Raw genomic sequence first — 11,351 nt, 5'->3', positions numbered from 1 at the left:
ATACAAACAATGACACTAAAATGCTTATGAACTCACCAGCTTTAAAGCTGATAAACTCTTTCAAAATAACTTGTATTCTCAGGTCATCAGTAGACAGGTACCGATGCCAGGTTTTGAGAAGATGGAGCTCGTTCAAGACTCATCTTTTATTTTGATTTACATTTTTGGTGTCTTATAAACTTCACAGAACACATTTGTATTAAATTATATTATTAATGCAATGGATGATGTTGTTGCTTGTTTACTACTATGCTTTGTTGTGATACTGTACATGACGTCCTCCACCCCCGAACGTTTCCGCCGTTATGGTTTTGGGGTGTGACACATAGTTGACTTAAACTGGAATGGCACGGAAACAAAAAATGTGTCAACACGATAGGTTACAAACCTCTAGTCGTGTGCTAGTGTTTAACAATAGGTTTACCCTTGATCAGTTCTTGAAACTTTTCAAGATCATTTAGACTCCCACTGACCTCTTGACATATAAGATTCTCTTGTCAAGGAACATTTCTTGACAAAACAAATATTCAAGAGTTAGTGTAGGTCCTTATCAAGGCAAATACTACACACAATTGGTCTTAGTTGGTCTTTGTCTTATCCAAGACATCACAACTTACCAATTTCAAACGTGCAATAGGAAGAAAACATTTTCCTACTTCACATTTGATGAGTGTGTTAAAATGTTTTTAAGATGATGTCACTCAAATCACAATTTTTTGGAGTACGACTCTGAGACTTGATTTTGGAACGAAGTATGATACACCTTTTGATTTAACCATTTCATCAATTGCCGATTCCTTTTGTTAGCCATACTAGTGTACTAAGGTGTCCTTAGAGGATCAATTGTGATACGACTTCATAATCACTACGTTAATCATAAAATAGATACTTAAGTACTCTCCCATTTTTTTCAGATTGGAGAAACTTTTATCTTTCTGTCTAATTGATTCTACTTATTCGTTCTGCTATTCATTGAAACCTTTTCAATGATTCAGAATCATACTTAATCTTTTAAGTATAATCATATTTATTAATCTTTTAGCAAATCATGACGAATATTTTATCGTTCTTTGTGTTGGACTCGACCTAGTGCACAACAATTCATACTAGATCCTTTATTCCTTTACTCGACTAATTTGAACAAGGAGTTAGTCTTAATTTCCCAAATACGAAGGTTCTCATTCATCATACAATACCAGTTGCATGATTCCAAGCTTCTGTCAAATTGAAACTTGGGCGATGAGAATCATCCCTTATTTGGTAAATTTATGACATTACCACAAATAAGATAACTAAGAATCACATCCACTACAATTGCTTATAATAAAAACATACAAACATCAATTTTCACTAATAACATTGCAAGGATAAATAAATAAGATAAAACTCAAAATTTCATTTATTTATAAAACGCGGAAAAAATTTGTCCTTACAACGCAATTCAAATGAAAACTATGCTTATTACATATTCCTAAGCAATCTATCCTAACTCTTGAACAGCAGATCAAAAAATCCGATCTTTGAATTATGCGATCGAAATCCATTTCTTCGTGATCAGATTCAACTCACTCTTCCTTTAAGCTTCCTTTCTTTTCTTCGATCCTACAAAACATCAAAATGTAATCATATCACATCATGTATTAAGAATCTACAAATAGGAACTTAATAGAGTTAGATAGTGGATCTTACCTGAAGCAGGGTCATACATCTTGACTCTCCCATCTCTTAGATCTCTCAGGTAGTTAGGGCAGCTTCGTGACCAATGCCCCTTCTCTTGGCAGTAGAAACACACAGATTCTTTGGGAACGACACAAGGGACTATCTCAGACTTAGCCTTTCTCTTGCGTAGAGAAAACTTTTCTGGACTTCCAATGTCGCCATTGTCCATAGAAGGTTGGGACATTGATTTATCATACAAATTTGCTTGAACAGGCCGCTAAATCATTTCTGATTCAGCAGCAACAAGCAAATAAGTCAAATCAATGAGGGTCACGTCTCGGTCCATCATATAGTAGTCTCTAATGAACTCTCTATATGAGTCAGGAAGTGATTGAAGAACCAAGTCAACAGCCAGCTTCCTAGAGACTTCGACACCCAACATTCCCAATCTGTCAATATGCAACTTCATATCCAAGACATGAGCACATACAGACTTTCCATCTTCGTGTTTGTTTGCCAATAGGGCTTGAGTGACCTTGAACTTTTCAAGTCTTCGAACACGTGGGTCAGGGAGAATTATTGGAGGAGGTGAAGGAAGTGAAGCATGATTTTCATTTCCACAATCCAATCGTGGAACATCATCTTCATGTGGAAAACCTTTTCCAAAGGATTCAGGAAGACCATAGTTGTTAGATTTTGACATCTACAAAACGGGAGAAATTCAAGTTAGTTGATAAAATCCTCAATATAACACTCAAATGAAATATTGAGGCTAGGATCCAACACAATATTCTACAAAATGGAAGAGGGATGCCGTAATCCAAATTGCAGAACATTTTGCAATTTTGGGTGCCCTCATAAAGCGAAACTTACAACATATTGCATCTAGATTACGACTGCGACAACCCATTAAATCATGGAAAACGTTTTCAACCTTTGGCCAAAAATCCCTGGAAGTACGACTATCTTTGTCTTCCGTAACCGTCACTCATGTCAGTGCTAATTTCTCTTCTTCCTCTTCCGACCAACTCTACATTTTCGGAGTCATGGTTTTTGAAGGTAAATAAAGGTAGAGAGAAAATGTGTGAAAAAGAACGGTTAGAGTGTATATGTTTTTTAATTGATGGCGTTATATATAGGTAGTGTTTTTAGATTTAAAAAAAAGTTTAAAAAAATGTACCGTTGAACGGTCAACAAAGGAACTCGATACATCATTGGTCGTTTGGCTTCGTCGTCGGCAACACGAATCAGCAGAACCATGTCCGACCACGAATGGTCGGGATAGTGTGCACGAATTCTTTTCGTGGCCACTTAGACCACGGATTGTTTCGTGATTTGTATACCGTTTGGCCTTATTTAAACGAGCCTGGTTATTTAAGTTTAGATGTGACATGATATCGAATCATTGGGGCACAAGGTTTGTTTAGTCAATGGTACAAGCTTTTATCGTGATAACACATAGTCTTGAGTTGACTAATACTATCTAAGAGTCAAATACTTTCGTGTGTATTGGCCAAAATTTGGCACCTATTTCATATACGTAGGTGGCAATTCAACCACACATATATTATAATCTACACTTATTGCTGCGATGCCAAATAAGATCGATATCAATTAGAATTACTACATAAAGCTAATATAGATAACTCTTGAAAGGAAAGAAAAAAAATATTAACAATGAATATAATGATCATTGCACATCTTTAAAAATAAGCAAAACTAAAAATAAGAAAATTTACCATTATAAATGAATTTTTCAAAGAAAATAACGACTTTTTTTAGTTTTAAAAAAATATTATTTTTTTCGGAATGTCCTTATTCCGTAGTACTGCCATATTTCAGAGTTATTTTATTTTAATTTTTTTCAAAGAAATCTTTTTTTTTGGATTATAAATGCTACATTTCGAAATGTTTAATTTCATAATTTTTCAATAAAATATCTAATTTTGTACACTAATATCGTATATAGGTATTGTTACTCATTTTGTTTAACTTTTTGTTTGATTTAAGTAAAAAATGAATTTTTTTTTTCGAAATTCCAGAATTGTTAATCAAATTTTGGACTTATTCTTGAAATTCCGAAATTGTTTTCTTTCGAAATCCGAAATTTCAATTTGGAATTCGGAATGTTAGTCGGGAATTCAGTCCGAAGTATATTCTTTTGTTAGAAAAACTGTTTTTTCTTGGTCCAGAATATCAATTTTGGACCAAATGGTTGTTTTTTTTATAAAAATATATTTTTTGGTTGTTTTCTTTAAATACACATTAAAACAAATACACATTAAAATGTGGTTATATTATAATATTCCCCTTAAAATTAAGCATGCCTTAACGACTTATATATGATTTTGTGATGATTATTAAGTTTGGCTCCCTAGTGTTATACAATAACAAATTTGTACCTTATAGATTTATTTTAAAGAGTAAATTACACGAATGGTCCCTATGGTTTAGGCTAATTTGTATGTTTGATCTCTAACTTAATTTTTTAACTCAGAAGGTCTGTAACATCCCCAATTCCACGGTCAGAAAAGACCGATTTGTTTATGTTTTATTTGAAAATCAGAGTATATTTTTAAAGAAATATGTTGCGGAATTTGTTCCAAAAAATATGATAAATAATTTATCAAAGCATTTCCGAAGAAATGTATTTTCATTATATAAAAAACCTCGGGATGTCATTGTCAATACATATCAAAAGCATAAACAGAAACAACATAGGCCTTACAACATCTATTTATTCTAGTGGCCTATAATCCGTTGATCTCTCATCAGATCATCACTCATGTGCTCTCTTGCCACTACCTGTATACAAGAAACTGAGTGGGTTAGGCTTGGGAGCCTGGTGAGCACATAGGGTTTTCAACCCACAATAATTAGGTTAATTAATTTCGTCAAATCATTCAACCCGATTACCTGTTCCCGTTATCCTTACCTTACATCCCTAAAGCATCTATTATAAGGGACCTAGCCTAAGGATTTTCATCGGGATGACAACACTGCTTATGAGATTCCTCAACAATTTATGTCAAATAAGGCAACCGTGAGGGGGATGGAGTACACCTAGTGAACACGTAGTTCAAATAAACACCTACAGGTTGCGAGCCTGCTAGCGTTCCACTGGACTGTCTAGAATAGTTCGTGGTCGTCATCTATACTCTGCTAGATGACTGGATCATCGTAAACATCGAGGCATCTCGTCATTTTATTTCATCACACATCAACTATTTCATCTACCCATGTTTTACCCAACATTTTCGTAGATATAAAATACCTATACAGTTTAAATCATTTAAAACATGTATAAATCGTTCATCCAACATAGATATCAAGAGCACATATAATATGCACACATAGCACATAATTTATATTAAATACTTCATATTTGTGTGTAAGATGAAAGTAACTATGCACTCACTTGTTAAAGTGGAGATTCCAACTTGGACAACGCTTTGTTTCTAACAATATAATTTCCTTCGACAAAATCTAGTATTATTACCACTAAATTTTAGTTTAAAATTTATCGCGACTAAGTACGAGCGATTTTTGTTTTATAAGTGTTAAACATTACTTTTCAACCACTGTGTACAGACAAGGGCCAGACATGAAACACCGGAGGGCAGGACCATTTTGGCATTATAACACTTCTGAAATCCAACAACCCAATGCGGCCCTTCAAACCAGATTCCCCGTAGCGCGAGTAGTTAAAAAATATTATAATAACACTTTATATATTATATTTTATAATATATATATATATATATATATATATATATATATATATATATATATATATATATATATATTGTTTTTAAGTTCATAATAACGATAATAAATTTAAACCTAAGCTATACTTAAAGTGGGGTAAGCATAACTCACTTATCGGGAGGTTTGGCTAGGAACCAGGCTCTACGGGGGGAGAACTTCCGAGCCAAAAGTTCTTCTTGTCAGAGTCTTCTGGCACTCCGAGACTCGCCTCTTAGCACTTGGTAAATACTAAGGGTTGGGAGGGGTTTAGAGAGAAGTTAGAGAGAGAGAGAGAGAGAGAGAAAGAGAGATAGAGAGAAGGGTTAAGATGTGACGAAAATGAGTGAGCCTCATATGGTATTTATAGGCTGAAAAATGGTTCAACTCGGCGAGTTCTGAGCCTCCAACTCGTCGAGTTAGGTGCCAGATGTTACCATCTGGTGGGAAGGCGTGGGGAGGAAGCAATGGCTCAGATCGTGCCACGTCACCCACTTTGCATCAGCCCATCCCGACTTCTAAATTTCGTAACTCTCACATACGAGCTCCGTTTTTTATGTTCTTTATATCCACACGTAGGTATTGACAAGATCTACAACTCTCCTTTTGACTCCATCAGCTAATTCTCGACCGATTTTAAATTTAACAGTATGAGAATATTACATTGTTTAACGACCGTGTAAAATTCATACATTCTACATATGGACTCCGTTTTCGACTGTCTTTTATCATTGAGCTCCTATTAATGAGATCTTCAATTCTCATTTAGGTTGTGTCGGCTAAAAATTGATCAATCTAAAATTCGAATTTCGGACTGTGCACTGCTATGCTAAATCTTAGAAAAATCATAACTTCCTCATACGACGTCAGATTTGGACGTTCTTTTTATGCGCGTTCTCGGTTTAACGTATACTACAACTTTTATTTATATTTCCAAGGCTAAAAAGCAATTTATCAAAAATTCACTTTTTACGTTACGCGGTGCCGTGCCGGTTTAGCCGTAAAACTTCGACAAGTCATAACTACTTCGTTATAAGTCGGATTTCGGCATTCATTATATCTTCGGAATACTTGTCACGACCACTAAAACTTTCTTCATAGATATTGGGTTTATATATTATTTTATTTTTTATGCTTATTTTCATTCTTCATTTATTATACCTTATAAATGAGTATAATGCACATAAAATCACATAATTCACATAATATTCAAGTAATTCTTCTTTGTTACTTCAAATTAGGTTACAATTGTTGACTCTAACTATCTCTAACTATTACATCATCATACTAATGCTTAGCCTAGAAACACGGGCGTTACAAGGCCCCTACAGTTTGTTTTTGTTGCGCGCTTGGTCCATGTCTTACCTAAAAAGACTATTTTTCCCTTGATTTTTAATTTATTTAAATAAAAATGGGTATGTTAGGTAAGGTAAGGTGAGGTGGAAGTGGGGTTGGGGGTATGATTATTTAATAAAATTTAAAAATCAAGGGCAAAATAGTCTTTTTAGATAAGACAGGGACCAAGCGCGCAACAAAAACAAACAGTAGGGACCTTCCGAGTTAAAAAAATAAGTTAGGGACCAAACATGAAAATTACCCCAAACCGTAAGAACCATTCGTGTAATTTACTCTATTTTAAATCGAACAAAAAGAACTATAATTTGTACCCTATAGATTTATTGCGAAAATTTTCCCAAAATATTATTTTAATTGTGAGATATTATCAATATCAAAACATTTCCGTAGAAATATTTTTCATTAATATATAAAAATTTGGGATGTCATCATCGATATAAAATATAAGCATAAATAGGGCTTAATGTAATTTATTATACTAATGGCCTACAAGCTCCTTAAATCTCTCGGTAGATTTAAACTCATCATCCTTGTGCTTTCATACCACAACCCATGTGATATAAAGAAACTGAGTGGGTCAGATTTGGGATCCTGGTGAGCACATATGATTTTCAGCCCATAATAATTAAATCCATTAATTATATATTTCACATCAAATAATTTACTTAGATTACCTATTCTCGTTATTTTCACTTTTTTATCCTAAAATACTGATCTCAAGGGACATATCCTAAGGATTATTATAAGAAACGAATAGAAAATACCGTTTCGCGGATTCCTTAGCAATATATGTCAATAAGGCAATCATGAGGGAGATAGAGTAGATCATATGAAAACATAGTTCATTGATACCTACAGGTTGGAGTCTGTCAGTGTTCCATTGGACTGCCTAGAATAATCTGTGGTCATCATCTATACTCTGTTATATGACTAGAACGTTAGTACAATAGTCCTATATTAGTCATGGCCTCTCATCATCATTTTCATCTTTCATACCCCTTCACTACCCAATAATTTATAAGTAATATATATATATATATATATATATATATATATATATATATATATATATATATATACCGTAAAATCAAGTAAAATCATATTATTTCATCTAACACATATATCATGTATACATATAATAAGCACATATAGCATTTAATTATATAGATACGTTATATATATGTGCACGATGAAACTAACTATGCCCTCACTTGTTAAAGTGAATGACTTGCGATTTGGGCAGAGCTTCACCTAACACCTTAGATTTTCCTTTTGAAAGACCCAGATATAATTATCAGTAAGCCTTAGTCTTTGCTTTATAATTTTCGCGACTATAATAACGATAATCTAGATTCCTCAATAATCCCAATGAATACTTATTTATAGCTAATAAGGAATAACTAGGTAAGATCATGTTGGAGGTAGGGTCCGTTTTGTCACACCCGCAAACCAGACTGCGGAAACGTCCGGGGGTGGAGGACTTCATTTGTAGTATCACAACACATGCATCATAGTAATCAAAGTACAAACAACCATTGTATTTAGAAAGTATAAGTATTTACATATGTTCAATCATTGTATATTGAACCCAAAATAGTTATACAAAAGAAGAAGATATGACTCAAATTAGCTCCATCTTCTCAAAAAGATCGTGGAGTACCTGTTTATTGTTTCCCTGAGAATACAAATAATTTGAAAAGAGAGTATCAACATAAACTTGAGTGAGTGCATATGTATTTATGTTTAAAAGGATGTTTCGGTATCTCGAATATGTAAACTGTTCAAGAAAATCCTATCTTTTCTGCTGTATATGAAAAGTAGTTTTATTCCCATAAAACCGTTCCATTTGTAAACCAATGTTCTGTATTTGTAAAACTTGTAACTGAGAGTGTGCCTGGTTCCACCAGCTGTTATTGAAAACTGTAATATACTACTATAGCTTGTATTTTGTAACCTGGTACTTTGAAGATGTACTTACGTTTAGTTGATTATACACTAACGTATTGTTAATATCTTTTTAATGAGTTCTTATAACCATACTGAGACTGGATGGCCTGAAACAAACGCTTGTAGGCGTTTAAACTGTTGATAACAATTGTCACTCATTGGCGTGTATGCCTGACTGTAGCTAGCAGTCTGAGTGTAGGGTTGTCAATCCGAACATAGATCTACACACAACTTGTTCCGATCCCCTGGCTGGAGATTCTGGTTATAATGTCAGGACTTTAACTGTGTCTCATAAAAAGCATATAAACGTTACATGTATAATAGTTATGAAACCCCAATCATCCTGAAATAATGATTGATTGTATGTTCATGAATTAGTATTCCGAACATGTATTTGACAATTGTAAACCCTTGATTTGTTTTGAATCAAAACCATTGTTTCTTGTAAAACAGTGTATTCTAGTATACTTGAATCATGAATTATTGTTCTATGTATCTAAATTATACCTATTATAATTTATATGTACTTTCTGAATCGGTATTTAACTATTTTTGCATGTAACCCCTTGCTCAACATGTTACAAATGGTATTTAAATTGATGAAATAACTTTTATATTCATATACATATACAATTATATATAAGTAAAATTTAAACGACGTTCAGACAAATAACCGGTACTATAAGCCCACATCCAAACCAGGAAAAGGACCCAGAATGAGTTATCAGTCCTAAGCCTTTTGAATCTTATTTATAACAATATATATATACAAATATGAATTTTGGGGAAAAATATAAGTTTATTAAGGAGTTTAATATTTTGAGTATTTTTAATGACTTAATGTCATTTTATCACGATTTGAAATCATTTGTTTATAACACAAAGATTCTTGTGTTAGACTTGTATTCCCCCCCCCCACCCCCCTTGAAACAGTAAAAATTATGAAAATACGGGGGTATGAACTCACTTGATAGATGGTGATTTGGACAGCGTTTCGTTTACTGGAAAGGAGTTTATTTGACGAAAAACCGGCTTTAATCGGGCAGATTTTCGACTGGAGAAAGTTGTTTTTATCAGGAATTCTCGGGGCTTCGAGGCTTGATTAGGGTTTTAGACTTGATACTGGGGCTTTGGGGGTTGTATGTAAGTTTGTGGAAGTGAAAGGGGTGAAAAAGGATAGAAAATGGTGTAAAAATGGGGTTAAAACCGGAGGATCTCGCACCATATATATAGGCCGAAGACTCGGATCCGAAGCAAGGGGAAGTAGCCGTGTGTTCGGACAGGTGGCGAGGGGGGGGGGGGCTCGCTTCGGACAGCTGGCTTGGCGTGTCGGATCAGGAGTGGACCGGACTTCGGTCGAATAAGAAGAGGACACGGTCCGAGTTCGGAAGCTCCAGCGTGCGAAGGGCGTGTCCGATGGCAACTGGACCGCGAATTCGGTCCAATCAGAAGCTGACACGGGGAGGACACGAGGAAGCCTCGCATGCGAGGTGACGTGGCCGAAGGTGCGTCATGCGATTTTTCCCGGTTTTCAACATTTCTAGATTTTTGTGCCCAAAACTTACGAAATTCATAACTTTCGCATACGAGCTCCGTTTTCGACGTTCTTTATATGCACGCGTAGGTAAAATCATACTCTACGACTTTCGTTTGGACTTCGTCGGCTAATTTTGGCTTTATTTTTAATATTATTTATTTTAACAGGTCGGGACAGGAAAATCCGTTAAAAATTCATAACTTCTTCATCCGACGTCCGTTTTTGTCTGTCTTTTTACCGTTGTACTACTATTGAGGAGACCTTCAATTCTCGTTTAGGTTGTATCGGCTAAAAATTACTCGATCTTTATTTCGAGTTTTTAGTTGTATACTGCTATACTGAAACTTAGAAAAATCATAACTTCCTCATACGAAGTCAGATTTTGACGTTCTTTTTATGAAAGTTCTCGGTTTAATATAAACTACAACTTTCATTTAGATTGTTATGGCTAAAATGCTTTTTATTGAAAATTCACTTTTTACACTGAACAGTGTTTTGCCGGTTTTGTCGCGGATCTTCGATTGGTCATAATTTCTTCGTTATAACTCGGATTTTAGTGTTCTTTATATTTTTGGAAATCTTGTTACAATCTCTACCACTTTGTTCATCCCAATAGAGATTGTTTGATACTTTATTTTTTAGGGTCAATTATGTAAATATACATAGTATGCTAAAATTTCTCTTTATTATTTTAAAAAGAACTACAAATTGACCTACATTATTACATAGGTTTGAAATAACGGTTTGTTACATTATCCCCTCGTTAGAGAGAATTTTGTCCCGAAATTAGCATTATAGATAGACTAGGGAAAAAGATGTGGATATTTCTGTTGCATCTGATCCTCCCGCTCCCAAGTGAATTCAGGTCCCCGTTTTGCATTCCAGCGAACCTTCACTATCGGGATACGGCTTTGTTTGGTTTTCTTAACTTCCCTATCTAGAATCTCTACGGGTTCTTCCACAAAGTTGAGGCTCTCGTTTAACTCGATTTCCTCAAGTGGGATCACAAGAGTCTCGTCGGATAGACATATTTTCAAGTTTGAAACGTGGAAGGTAGGATGAATGTTACTTAGTTCTTGGGGTCCTATGTACCTTGGATTCAGTTTGT

The sequence above is a fragment of the Lactuca virosa genome, chromosome 4, assembly GCF_052849685.1.
Source record: "Lactuca virosa cultivar CGN04683 chromosome 4, Lactuca_virosa_CGN04683_v6, whole genome shotgun sequence".
In the NCBI taxonomy this organism is placed as follows: Eukaryota; Viridiplantae; Streptophyta; class Magnoliopsida; order Asterales; family Asteraceae; genus Lactuca; species Lactuca virosa.
Note: the sequence above shows the minus strand (reverse complement) of the source record.